The sequence below is a fragment of the Diceros bicornis genome (assembly GCF_020826845.1).
Source record: "Diceros bicornis minor isolate mBicDic1 chromosome 29 unlocalized genomic scaffold, mDicBic1.mat.cur SUPER_29_unloc_2, whole genome shotgun sequence".
Taxonomy (NCBI): domain Eukaryota; kingdom Metazoa; phylum Chordata; class Mammalia; order Perissodactyla; family Rhinocerotidae; genus Diceros; species Diceros bicornis.
In genome coordinates, this window is record NW_026690894.1 from 568,398 (window position 1) to 582,925 (window position 14,528).

Consider the following 14,528-nt stretch of genomic DNA (forward strand, 5'->3'; position numbering starts at 1 on the left):
GGACCGGCGGCAAAGAAGGCTCCCCTACCAGAGGAGGAGGATCCCAGGGTAAGCGTGGAGGCTTGGGTCTGTGGGGCACCAGGGATGTGCATGGAATCCAGAGACAGGGTTTGAACATGGCCACTTCTGTGGCCAGCACTCCCTTGTCCTTTCCCATGATACGATTTCTTGCCTTGAGACCACATCACCAGGCACAGGCCCATTCACAGACCCGGAGGAACAACCTCACTTCCTCTTTGCTGTCCTGTCTAGCTTGGATTTTGCCTCAATCTTCACTTATGACTCATCTGCTCACCTTGAGAGCTCCAATCCTTCCTCCACTGTCTATCCATAGCAGAAGCTTTTGGAAGGCACCCTAATATGCTCAGTGTCCTCACAGCTACTGCCATATGTCCTCTCCCCTCTCCAAAACCAATATTCACCTCTCAAACTCTGTCCTTCTATTCACTGTGGAAAAGTGCTTGTGATTCCCGCTGACTCAGAGACCATTTCCTCCTCCACCCACAGGTGAAGTGCAAGGACTGCGGAGCCTTTGGGCACAACAGAAGAAGTACCAGGTGCCCCATGAAGCGTTGGCAAGGGGCCATAGCCCCCCTGCCCTTGGGCTCCAGTATTTGCAAGGAGAATGTGAAACCGGGGAATCTGCAGGTGCAGCCAAACCCACGGCTCTTGCAGAAGCCAGAGAGAGAGAAGCAGCAAAGACAAAGGTGAGGAACCTGGGAGCTTATAACCAATCTTTGGGCTGAAATCCAAGGAGACTCACGTGTCTCCCCAGCTCCACATGGTGTGCACAGCCACCTCCAGGCCAGGACAGGGGGGTGGAGACAACGAGATAGGAGCTCACTCTCCTCCAGGGTCCACACTCAGGTGCTCACTCAACTCCTCGGGAGTCAGTCAAGGGGGTGGGGAACATTTCAGAATTCTCCCCACGACAGGGAGAGAAGCAATGGAGAAAAAGGAAAGGACTGCATGAGAAAACCCGCAGGGTTCTCTGCAGTTGGGGGAATAATCTGAGGTGAGGCAAAGGCCCAGGGCTTCACGACCTGTCTCAAAACCCAACACTGAAGGAGCCTGGGACACAGGAATATCTGTCCCAACTGGCTCCAGGAAATTGTGTGCCCTGCACTTGACATGCTTTTGTTTGCAGGCAACAAGAGCAGCACAGCAATGCTCTACTGCAGAGATTTCCCAGGAGAGCTCAAGGGAGTCCGCAGACGAATTGGAAGGAATTGACAGGGTCCTGTGACTACATGAGGGTGAGTCTCCCCTGGGGCCCCCTCTTGTTCTCTTCGGGGGAAGCCCAATCTGCCTCAACCCCCTTCTCTGTGAGGGAACTCTTCAATTCCATGCCAGCCAATGTGATCAGTTCGTGTACTTGCCAGATCTCATTTTTCTTGCTGTTTAGGGTTTGGCACTACTCCTTGCATGTCTGTCACCAAGATGCAGGTGGGGGCTGTGGAAGCGCTTTCATCACAGGTCTCCACAAGGTGGAATCCTTGATGTAAGAGATAGCATTGCAATGGTGGTGCACACCCCCAAATTGTTCCTCAACACTCCTTACTCATGAAACCGCCTCCAAAACAGCAGGAGCTGTGCACATTCCCTAGAAAAATTTTGGAGAGTGCTCATGTACACTTCCTTCAAGAGAGACACTGGGAAGAACCTTTCGATTCTCCTACCTGCCGCAAACACGTAGCAAGGTGACGGTGCAGTTTGTTTTATCCTGGCCACCACTGAGGTTGAGTCCCTCATCATTTTTAAACTCAACACCTTTATATCTCATAATATTCTATTTCATGATACAAGTTCTGGTTTTCACCTATTTTATTGGGTTAGTTGTAATTTCTCTCCCTTGGTGAGGACGTTCTAATATGTAGTCTTTGTGTGTCTTTGTCTTGTCTTCCAGCATGCAAACAGGCCAAGACCCCTCTACAGAGGCGAGAGAAAATCTGCCCTGGGCCTCAGTCTCACATGTAGGCCACCTTCGAAGACACCTGACGTGAGGTCCAGCGGACCCGCAGTGTCTGCCATCCAAAGACCTGAACTGAGCCTCTTCTCACCTCGTGGAATTCAGAATGGTCAGGAAGTGCCTGTCCCTGACACGCCTCACGCAGCATTCAAGCACTTTGCCCCGGATCCTACCCTCATTGTCCAGCTGAGGGACAAGAAGCCCCATTTTTCCTCCCTGGAAGATCCCCAGGCTCCCTCTAAGACACATGGCCTGGGCCACGCTCACCAGCCCCAGGCACAAGCCATGTATCTGGATGTCAACTCCTATCCCAGCCCACAGGCTGCTGGACCTACTGTGGACCGGGATGCCAAAATCAGCATCAAGGCACCAGGCAAGAGACCTGCCCAGGTGCCAGTGCAGGCTTTCCAGACGCTCCCAAAGAAACCGAGACTCACTCCCTTCCAAGCACCTAAGAAGAGCACTCAGAGACCACATCTGGGGGTTTTCCAGACTCCCCAGCCTCCACCACGGACAACTGGACGGAGACCCACTGCGGGATGCCAGGTGACCAGAAAGATGCATGCCCAGGGGAAAAGCATTGACCTCCCGCCTCAACACCACAGACCTCACCTGAATACCGCTCAGCCCTGCACTGTGGCCCATCGCCCAGCACTGAACCGTGACCCAGGCCAGCCCCTCAGAATGCTCTTCAGGAGATTAGACAATGGCTGGTGGAGCTCCAGACTCCTGACTGCTCCCTCCTGCCTTCCAGCTGAGAAGCCAAGCCCTCCCGGGCAGAGCCCTCTCACACAAGAGACGTCTGAGGGACACTGTGCCCAAGTCCCACTGAGTGTCCTGGAGAATGACCTCCAGGTTTCCTCTTCCTCGGAAGAGAGTGACTCGGAGGGAGACACCTCCTGCCAAGGAAGACACGTCCTCCCACCCCAGGACACCTGGAACTGACTGTCCAGTGAGGAGGAGAAGTCACAAGGAGCAAGGTTTTTCTCGCGAATCAGCCATTCCCCATCTCTGCTCTGGCTACACATGGTGGAAGCCCAGGCGATGCTTGTGGAAACACACAGGCAAACACTGCCCTCTTTCATGATGGAAGCAGAAGTGACGATTCAAAGGGCGGTAATCAAACTGGAATAGGAAGTTGTTTGACACTGAAATCCATTGGATACTAGTGAGTCCGATTGCAGGGGTAAGGTCTCAACTAAAAGATAATAGGAAATGGATCTGTATCTCTCCTCCGATTTCAGAATTTGGGGAAAATGGGTAAAGGGCTCAAAAGAGTCCGTGGCAAATTGTAAAGACTTCCCTGACCTGGGATGAGATATTTTGACTCTGTGGGGTTATTTCTGTGGAAATCCTGATGCGGGATATTCTCATGGCTTTGTTCCTTTGGGTTATTAAACGTCATTAGAAAGTTGTGTTTTAAAATGTTCTTTTGTTATTAATAAAATTCTCCCAAAGGTGACCTGTGGTACGCACTTTTGATTTCTAGGCATGCAGACCATTTTAAAAATTTCTTTGACTCATCCAAGTTAAAGTGACTGGGTGAAGCACTGTTTGGCAGGACCTAGGGCTTTTTAGAAACACAGATTCTCAGGCACACTCAGCCCCACGGCATCATTACATGCATTTTGACAGTGAGCCCCAGGGAATCTTAGGCAGATTTCAGTGAGACAAGCGTGCCTGCAGACTTATTCGCACGGTGGCCCACATGGGACTCAGGGCGGGGTGGTTAGCAAATACCTGTGCCTGAAGCCTACTGCAAGAGATGCAAATTGAGGGTGTGTTTATTGCGGCCTGGGCACTGGGAGCTTTGGAAATCTCCTGACGTGATAACAGTGGGCAGCAAAGTTTGAGATCCACTGGAGGTGGTGAGCAAAGATTTCACCTGAGTCACCTGTGATCTCCATTTTCTCATTCGGGAAAAGCTCTGAGTAGGATCCAGAAAATTCCCATGCCTCGGTAAGGAACATTTCCATAGGAAGAACAAATGACTGCTCCTACCTCCTTGTAGGACATCCGTTGGCGAGTGCTTCTTTCAGTCTGCAGCCTTCTGTGCCTTCCAAGGAGGGCAGCCCCTGGGTGAACGCACAAGGTCACCAAAAAGAAGGGAAAAGTCAAGATGGCACATTTCGGCAATACCCCAGCCTGCCATAGCTACTGAAGTGCTCCAGTCTCCTTGGGACCCGGGACAGACTTCCCTCCTTTCGGCATAGGCCCTGGTCTGGTCTCACGGCCTCCGTCCTGCCCCATAACTCTCTTAGAGATTCTGACAACCCCATTCACGCAGGCACACCACTGAACAACCACACGCCAGTGCTGAGATGACTGCATTCCCTAGATCGACCTAGGGGATTTCAAATGGCAGCCCAGAGTGGAGAACACTTTAGCTAATACTCCTTTTCACAGTCTCGTGCACACAGAAATTTCTTCAATGTACAAGACTCAACACCAGGGAATTAGGAGTTTGGATGTCTAGGAAGGATCCATCTGTTTCTATTTCTCACATGTTCCCTGGGGACGCTGATGCTGCTCTTTCAAGACCCACTTCCACTAGCACTCAGCCTGGGAAAGAAAGCACAGGACACACAAGCCCTGACAGCCAACCATCATCTCGCTACAAACACAGTGGGTTTCCGTGAAGATCACCCATGGTCTCGCAGAAAGCCTACAGTACTCGCGTATTCTCAGGACGTTGAGAGAAGTATACAGGAGGCGATAGGGTCTCAGCAGGACCACCTTCAGGAAACAGCACGCCATACTACATTCAGACGACCTTGCTTGAGCATCTAGTGTGCAGTCACATGTTCCTTAGGGCTCCCTGGGTACAAGGAATTGAGCTGGGAACCTCAATTCATTAGAAAATTTAACTCTGCTCTACCTTGGTAGTTAGTACTCTAAAGCCCACGCCAGGAAGGAAGACGTGGAAAAGCGAGAAGAGGGAGCAAGGACATTGAGGGGAGACAGGCGAATTGGTGGCAGACCGCTATTGGGACCTGGAAGACTTTCAACAGCTCAGGCACAGTTAGGAAGCCATCCTCGCACCATCATTTTGGCCAATGGCAGTTCCTGGGCACTTGAAGGGAAATAGAAAATTCTGCACGAGGACGACGGTTTCCTCTGCAGCCTTTCCAGGCTGGCAGGAGCAGTTCCGGTGCCCCCAGTGCATCATGGAAAAAATTCTGGGGGCTCCTGCCCAACATTCACTAGCCTTCAACGTCATCGAGAGGCATTCTGGGGTCCCTGAGCTCAAGTGAAAAATTGATGATGGCGCTGGCTCGCTAAGGACGCCCACACTGGTCTTTCTGGCAGCTGCAAGCCACTGCTGGGCCTCGGACGTAGTTCGAGATTTGTCCAGAGACTCAGGCAGCCAAGGACACCCGTCCTGATTCTCTGCTTCTGGCACGCAGTGGCCTCCGCCCGCCAGATGAACAACAAATTTTTCAGGAACGTCCTCAGACAGACAGGTTCTTTGCCATAGAGGGAGAGTCTGGGAGCTGCACTCTCTATAGCGGTCTCTTTGGGAACCTGCATGCATATCTTCAGTCAATCGGAACCACTTGAGAAACAGAGAAACGCTAGTCATTGTCGACTAAAGATAACCAGATCTATAAGCCATAAAGACAACAGGTAAAATAATAAAAATAACAGTGAATAGTAATGATAACAATGGGTTTCATCCACCCAAAGATGATGCTACTCCCAATCATTATAGTATTGGAGATCATGCTCAGCCTCTGAGGAGGGCAAATAATGTGCAGATTCTCTTCAAGAATTACAGTCGACTGAAACATTCCACATTGGTCTACCCAACAGGAGGCTTTCAGGTCAACTTCCTGCCTCCAAAGCCAGAGAAACTGAGAAGGAGCCCCCAGGGTTGGCTTCCTCTCCACACTGTGCTGCACACACTGCCAGGGCCATGACACATGAGAAATGAGGGCACTGTGTAATCTTGGAAATTACACCTGAATCTTTTTTGGTATTGGCTGGTGATACGATGCTCCACGAGGCACATCCTAGCAAAATCAGAGAAAAAGTCTGGAAACGAACAGCTGCTTTCAACCAACACTCCAACTACGGCAATCCAACTTCCCAAATTGGTAGCATTCACGTCTAACAGCAATAAACTAAAATACTACAATGGAGGAGAAGAGTTACTGACAATATCCTTCCTTCTGCAAAGAAAGAGCTATAAATATGAAATCTAGGAAAAACTCTGTAGAGTTTTAGGAAAAATATAAAATACCCCTAATTGAAATAAACGGCCGTATAAATTAGGAGCAGTTAACACATATCTTAGTTGGGGAAATTCAACACAAAACACTTTCTCGTATAAGTTCTCATCGATTCCGCTCTAAATCCCAAGGGATTTTCTCTGCAATGCTGAGGAGGCAATTGACAAATTAAGAATTAAAAGAACAGAACCAAAAAGAGTCTATGCAAATTGGAATAATTCCTGGTGTGAAAGGGATACCTTTATTTTTCCGAAAGTATGCAGTTTATTCTGCCTTGGGAAGCCAGTCGTGAGAGTGGCAAGTGCTACTCCAATTACGTGGAGGGTGGGTAAGGGGCAATTCAGGCCAGTGGTGTGAGAATCACGGGGGGCACGCGATCCTTGGAGCGGGGAGAGGCCACCAGGAGGCCCAAGGCTGCGGTGGGAGATCAGGGAGGGGCCACTGCTGCCCAGGTTCCAGGGCGGGAGGATGGGATCAAGCCGTGGCTACGGAGCCAGGACCTAGGGCATTTTGCCAAGTTCATAAATTATTAATGTAATGCAATTTTCAAAGTCCATACGGTTGCAAACCTCTGCAAACCACAAACTGCGGAAACTCCCCAGGGTACCAATAATCTGGAACAACGGAGACACTCCACCCACGTTACTGGCGGTTGTACATAGTCACCCGCTTTGGAGGTCAAGCTGGTCCCTTTGAATCAATGAGCAACTACCCAGACGAGATCACAGGGCATTTTCATTCCCAACCGTCCCATCATCAAAACACAGACCTGTGCCTAACCGTCTCCTGGGCCTGACCACTAGCGGGAAGTTGTGAAAGTCACACAAATATCAACCAAAGGGAGATGAGGCTAGAAAAAGAAAGTCCCACGTCATCTACATACTACCGAGTACAGGACTAAGAGACTGAGCCGAGTGGAGCTGCCTGGCTCAACCAAAGGGACCTGGCAGGAACAATTACTTGAGTCACAAGACACAGTGCAAAAGAAGCCAGTCCCAGCAGGACGCAGATCGCACAATGCCTTCTCTGTGGATTCCTAGAGCAGTCCCATGCATAGACATCGAAAGGAGAATGGTGGAAGAGGGGTCTGCAGGGAGGGAAGAATGAAGAGTGGGTGTTTAATAGATAGGGACTTTCAGTTGCAGAATATGAAAAGCTGGGGAGACGGACGATGGTGATGTTTGCACAACGAGGTGAATGTACTGAGGGCGGTAGAAGTCTACACTTCAATGCCTTCCAAGAAGAACTACCACGTTACACATAATTCGCCACAAGAACAAAAGTGCAAAGTGGAGAAAGATAGAGGCATTAGCACAGAGGTTTCTTTTCCTTACAGAAAACAGATATTCTTCAAAGTATGCCCAGGAGTGCCTGGCATTTTAAAATGCCTGAAAATGCTAAGCGACACAGGACGGTTTATGGCTTCAAGACCTGCTTACGTCAAAGGTGGGTAGATGAGATGGATTGACTGAGATCCCCTTAACGAGGTCACGTGACCTTGAATCAGTATAAAAGCCTGCCCGGAAGGGAAACTCCCCCTCTGACCCTTCCGCAGGCACCTTGGAAGCTGCATCCCATCCAGGGCAGCTGTTCTTGAACCCAGCTGTAGAGAATCAGACCGGAGGATCACTACTGGATTTCAGGTGGGTTTCCATTACAAACTGCCCCCTCTGACGATCCCTCTGAGAGGGAGGACAGTAGGAAAAAGAGGGAGCGATGTGTCTTGAGGCACAGGGGTATTGATTCTTTAATTTTCACAGGAATTTTGAGAAAGAGATCCATGAGATACATCCTTTTCAATGCTCATTATCAGACAAAGTTCAAATTCCAGAGGAAATAGACCCCAGTCCCTGATGTGCATGGGGCAGTGAGTGAGCAGGAATGGAAACTCGCTGGCTTTGGCTATGGGCCTTAAAGCCTAGACAATAGATTAGTTCACACTGAGTTCAAACATATTCAGTTCAGATTTCTTGGAAAGTCGTTAAAATAGGGTCATGAATATGACAAATAAAACAATACAGTTCTGACCATGCTGACCCTGGCAGGCCTCCAGGCCAGTAGAGGAGAAAACATTTTTCCTATCTGAATTGGAATTTGAAAAGTGCCTCCTCTCGTGTCAAAGAGGAACTTCCAGTTTTCGATAGGAAAGCTTACTTTGCTTTTGACATTCCAAGACGTGTGCCCCGGCATTCATTGCATCATTCCCGGGGCATGGATTATTGTGTACACCTGGGGAAATTTTGCCTTTCTTTGTCCAAATAGAGTGCATTGTGATAGACTTCACCAAAGTCTCTCAAATCACTCTTTGAAGGATGGAAATGCAAATTGACAAAGGCTGCCTCCCGTGTCTGGTCTTGGGCAGCGAGCTTTTGTCGGGCGAGGGAGTCAGGGAGAAGGACAAAATCTCTGGGAGGGAGACATCACCTTGTTAGAAATGTGTTTTGACTGAGTGCTCATGAGGTCCCTTCATCCCCACTTGGAGAAGAAGGTGCATGAGGACTTTAGTCTCTGTGTCAATCTGAAAGTTTTCTTCTGCTTTTGATTCAGGAAATCCGAATATCAAGTCCCCAGAAACACTGAGGTGACAAACCAAGGAGGTTAGGAAGATGGCGGGCCGTTCCACCCAGCACGGGCCCTCCAGACTCTCTAATGTCCAGAACGGCAAGAAGCAAGTGAAGGGACCGGCGGCAAAGAAGGCTCCGCTACCAGAGGAGGAGGATCCCAGGGTAAGCGTGGAGGCTGGGGTCTGTGGGGCACCAGGGATGTGCATGGAATCCAGAGACAGGGTTTGAACATGGCCACTTCTGTGGCCAGCACTCCCTTGTCCTTTCCCATGAGACGATTTCTTGCCTTGAGACCACATCACCAGGCACAGGCCCATTCACAGACCCGGAGGAACAACCTCACTTCCTCTTTGCTGTCCTGTCTAGCTTGGATTTTGCCTCAATCTTCACTTATGACTCATCTGCTCACCTTGAGAGCTCCAATCCTTCCTCCACTGTCTATCCATAGCAGAAGCTTTTGGAAGGCACCCTAATATGCTCAGTGTCCTCACAGCTACTGCCATATGTCCTGTCCCCTCTCCAAAACCAATATTCACCTCTCAAACTCTGTCCTTCTATTCACTGTGGAAAAGTGCTTGTGATTCCCGCTGACTCAGAGACCATTTCCTCCTCCACCCACAGGTGAAGTGCAAGGACTGCGGAGCCTTTGGGCACAACAGAAGAAGTACCAGGTGCCCCATGAAGCGTTGGCAAGGGGCCATAGCCCCCCTGCCCTTGGGCTCCAGTATTTGCAAGGAGAATGTGAAACCGGGGAATCTGCAGGTGCAGCCAAACCCACGGCTCTTGCAGAAGCCAGAGAGAGAGAAGCAGCAAAGACAAAGGTGAGGAACCTGGGAGCTTGCAACCAATCTTTGGGCTGAAATCCAAGGAGACTCACGTGTCTCCCCAGCTCCACATGGTGTGCACAGCCACCTCCAGGCCAGGACAGGGGGGTGGAGACAACGAGATAGGAGCTCACTCTCCTCCAGGGTCCACACTCAGGTGCTCACTCAACTCCTCGGGAGTCAGTCAAGGGGGTGGGGAACATTTCAGAATTCTCCCCACGACAGGGAGAGAAGCAATGGAGAAAAAGGAAAGGACTGCATGAGAAAACCCGCAGGGTTCTCTGCAGTTGGGGGAATAATCTGAGGTGAGGCAAAGGCCCAGGGCTTCACGACCTGTCTCAAAACCCAACACTGAAGGAGCCTGGGACACAGGAATATCTGTCCCAACTGGCTCCAGGAAATTGTGTGCCCTGCACTTGACATGCTTTTGTTTGCAGGCAACAAGAGCAGCACAGCAATGCTCTACTGCAGAGATTTCCCAGGAGAGCTCAAGGGAGTCCGCAGACGAATTGGAAGGAATTGACAGGGTCCTGTGACTACATGAGGGTGAGTCTCCCCTGGGGCCCCTCTTGTTCTCTTCGGGGGAAGCCCAATCTGCCTCAACCCCCTTCTCTGTGAGGGAACTCTTCAATTCCATGCCAGCCAATGTGATCAGTTCGTGTACTTGCCAGATCTCATTTTTCTTGCTGTTTAGGGTTTGGCACTACTCCTTGCATGTCTGTCACCAAGATGCAGGTGGGGGCTGTGGAAGCGCTTTCATCACAGGTCTCCACAAGGTGGAATCCTTGATGTAAGAGATAGCATTGCAATGGTGGTGCACACCCCCAAATTGTTCCTCAACACTCCTTACTCATGAAACCGCCTCCAAAACAGCAGGAGCTGTGCACATTCCCTAGAAAAATTTTGGAGAGTGCTCATGTACACTTCCTTCAAGAGAGACACTGGGAAGAACCTTTCGATTCTCCTACCTGCCGCAAACACGTAGCAAGGTGACGGTGCAGTTTGTTTTATCCTGGCCACCACTGAGGTTGAGTCCCTCATCATTTTTAAACTCAACACCTTTATATCTCATAATATTCAATTTCATGTTACAAGTTCTGGTTTTCACCTATTTTATTGGGTTAGTTGTAATTTCTCTCCCTTGGTGAGGACGTTCTAATATGTAGTCTTTGTGTGTCTTTGTCTTGTCTTCCAGCATGCAAACAGGCCAAGACCCCTCTACAGAGGCGAGAGGAAATCTGCCCTGGGCCTCAGTCTCACATGTAGGCCACCTTCGAAGACACCTGACGTGAGGTCCAGCGGACCCGCAGTGTCTGCCATCCAAAGACCTGAACTGAGCCTCTTCTCACCTCGTGGAATTCAGAATGGTCAGGAAGTGCCTGTCCCTGACACGCCTCACGCAGCATTCAAGCACTTTGCCCCGGATCCTACCCTCATTGTCCAGCTGAGGGACAAGAAGCCCCATTTTTCCTCCCTGGAAGATCCCCAGGCTCCCTCTAAGACACATGGCCTGGGCCAGGCTCACCAGCCCCAGGCACAAGCCATGTATCTGGATGTCAACTCCTATCCCAGCCCACAGGCTGCTGGACCTACTGTGGACCGGGATGCCAAAATCAGCATCAAGGCACCAGGCAAGAGACCTGCCCAGGTGCCAGTGCAGGCTTTCCAGACGCTCCCAAAGAAACCGAGACTCACTCCCTTCCAAGCACCTAAGAAGACCACTCAGAGACCACATCTGGGGGTTTTCCAGACTCCCCAGCCTCCACCACGGACAACTGGACGGAGACCCACTGCGGGATGCCAGGTGACCAGAAAGATGCATGCCCAGGGGAAAAGCATTGACCTCCCGCCTCCACACCACAGACCTCACCTGAATACCGCTCAGCCCTGCACTGTGGCCCATCGCCCAGCACTGAACCGTGACCCAGGCCAGCCCCTCAGAATGCTCTTCAGGAGATTAGACAATGGCTGGTGGAGCTCCAGACTCTTGACTGCTCCCTCCTGCCTTCCAGCTGAGAAGCCAAGCCCTCCCGGGCAGAGCCCTCTCACACAAGAGACGTCTGAGGGACACTGTGCCCAAGTCCCACTGAGTGTCCTGGAGAATGACCTCCAGGTTTCCTCTTCCTCGGAAGAGAGTGACTCGGAGGGAGACACCTCCTGCCAAGGAAGACACGTCCTCCCACCCCAGGACACCTGGAACTGACTGTCCAGTGAGGAGGAGAAGTCACAAGGAGCAAGGTTTTTCTCGCGAATCAGCCATTCCCCATCTCTGCTCTGGCTACACATGGTGGAAGCCCAGGCGATGCTTGTGGAAACACACAGGCAAACACTGCCCTCTTTCATGATGGAAGCAGAAGTGACGATTCAAAGGGCGGTAATCAAACTGGAATAGGAAGTTGTTTGACACTGAAATCCATTGGATACTAGTGAGTCCGATTGCAGGGGTAAGGTCTCAACTAAAAGATAATAGGAAATGGATCTGTATCTCTCCTCCGATTTCAGAATTTGGGGAAAATGGGTAAAGGGCTCAAAAGAGTCCGTGGCAAATTGTAAAGACTTCCCTGACCTGGGATGAGATATTTTGACTCTGTGGGGTTATTTCTGTGGAAATCCTGATGCGGGATATTCTCATGGCTTTGTTCCTTTAGGTTATTAAACGTCATTAGAAAGTTGTGTTTTAAAATGTTCTTTTGTTATTAATAAAATTTTCCCAAAGGTGACCTGTGGTACACACTTTTGATTTCTAGGCATGCAGACCATTTTAAAAATTTCTTTGACTCATCCAAGTTAAAGTGACTGGGTGAAGCACTGTTTGGCAGGACCTAGGGCTTTTTAGAAACACAGATTCTCAGGCACACTCAGCCCCACGGCATCATTACATGCATTTTGACAGTGAGCCCCAGGGAATCTTAGGCAGATTTCAGTGAGACAAGCGTGCCTGCAGACTTATTCGCACGGTGGCCCACATGGGACTCAGGGCGGGGTGGTTAGCAAATACCTGTGCCTGAAGCCTACTGCAAGAGATGCAAATTGAGGGTGTGTTTATCGCTGCCTGGGCACTGGGAGATTTGGAAATCTCCCGACGTGATAACAGTGGGCAGCAAAGTTTGAGATCCACTGGAGGTGGTGAGCAAAGATTTCACCTGAGTCACCTGTGATCTCCATTTTCTCATTCGGGAAAAGCTCTGAGTAGGATCCAGAAAATTCCCATGCCTCGGTAAGGAACATTTCCATAGGAAGAACAAATGACTGCTCCTACCTCCTTGTAGGACATCCGTTGGCGTGTGCTTCTTTCAGTCTGCAGCCTTCTGTGCCTTCCAAGGAGGGCAGCCCCTGGGTGAACGCACAAGGTCACCAAAAAGAAGGGAAAAGTCAAGATGGCACATTTCGGCAATACCCCAGCCTGCCATAGCTACTGAAGTGCTCCAGTCTCCTTGGGACCCGGGACAGACATCCCTCCTTTCGGCATAGGCCCTGGTCTGGTCTCACGGCCTCCGTCCTGCCCCATAACTCTCTTAGAGATTCTGACAACCCCATTCACGCAGGCACACCACTGAACAACCACACGCCAGTGCTGAGATGACTGCATTCCCTAGATCGACCTAGGGGATTTCAAATGGCAGCCCAGAGTGGAGAACACTTTAGCTAATACTCCTTTTCACAGTCTCGTGCACACAGAAATTTCTTCAATGTACAAGACTCAACACCAGGGAATTAGGAGTTTGGATGTCTAGGAAGGATCCATCTGTTTCTATTTCTCACATGTTCCCTGGGGACGCTGATGCTGCTCTTTCAAGACCCACTTCCACTAGCACTCAGCCTGGGAAAGAAAGCACAGGACACACAAGCCCTGACAGCCAACCATCATCTCGCTACAAACACAGTGGGTTTCCGTGAAGATCACCCATGGTCTCGCAGAAAGCCTACAGTACGCGCGTATTCTCAGGACATTGAGAGAAGTATACAGGAGGCGATAGGGTCTCAGCAGGACCACCTTCAGGAAACAGCACGCCATACTACATTCAGACGACCTTGCTTGAGCATCTAGTGTGCAGTCACATGTTCCTTATGGCTCCCTGGGTACAAGGAATTGAGCTGGGAACCTCAATTCATTAGAAAATTTAACTCTGCTCTACCTTGGTAGTTAGTACTCTAAAGCCCACGCCAGGAAGGAAGACGTGGAAAAGCGAGAAGAGGGAGCAAGGACATTGAGGGGAGACAGGCGAATTGGTGGCAGACCGCTATTGGGACCTGGAAGACTTTCAACAGCTCAGGCACAGTTAGGAAGCCATCCTCGCACCATCATTTTGGCCAATGGCAGTTCCTGGGCACTTGAAGGGAAATAGAAAATTCTGCACGAGGACGACGGTTTCCTCTGCAGCCTTTCCAGGCTGGCAGGAGCAGTTCCGGTGCCCCCAGTGCATCATGGAAAAAATTCTGGGGGCTCCTGCCCAACATTCACTAGCCTTCAACGTCATCGAGAGGCATTCTGGGGTCCCTGAGCTCAAGTGAAAAATTGATGGTGGCGCTGGCTCGCTAAGGACGCCCACACTGGTCTTTCTGGCAGCTGCAAGCCACTGCTGGGCCTCGGATGTAGTTCGAGATTTGTCCAGAGACTCAGGCAGCCAAGGACACCCGTCCTGATTCTCTGCTTCTGGCACGCAATGGCCTCCGCCCGCCAGATGAACAACAAATTTTTCAGGAACGTCCTCAGACAGACAGGTTCTTTGCCATAGAGGGAGAGTCTGGGAGCTGCACTCTCTATAGCGGTCTCTTTGGGAACCTGCATGCATATCTTCAGTCAATTGGAACCACTTGAGAAACAGAGAAACGCTAGTCATTGTCGACTAAAGATAACCAGATCTATAAGCCATAAAGACAACAGGTAAAATAATAAAAATAACAGTGAATAGTAATGATAACAATGGGTTTCATCCAC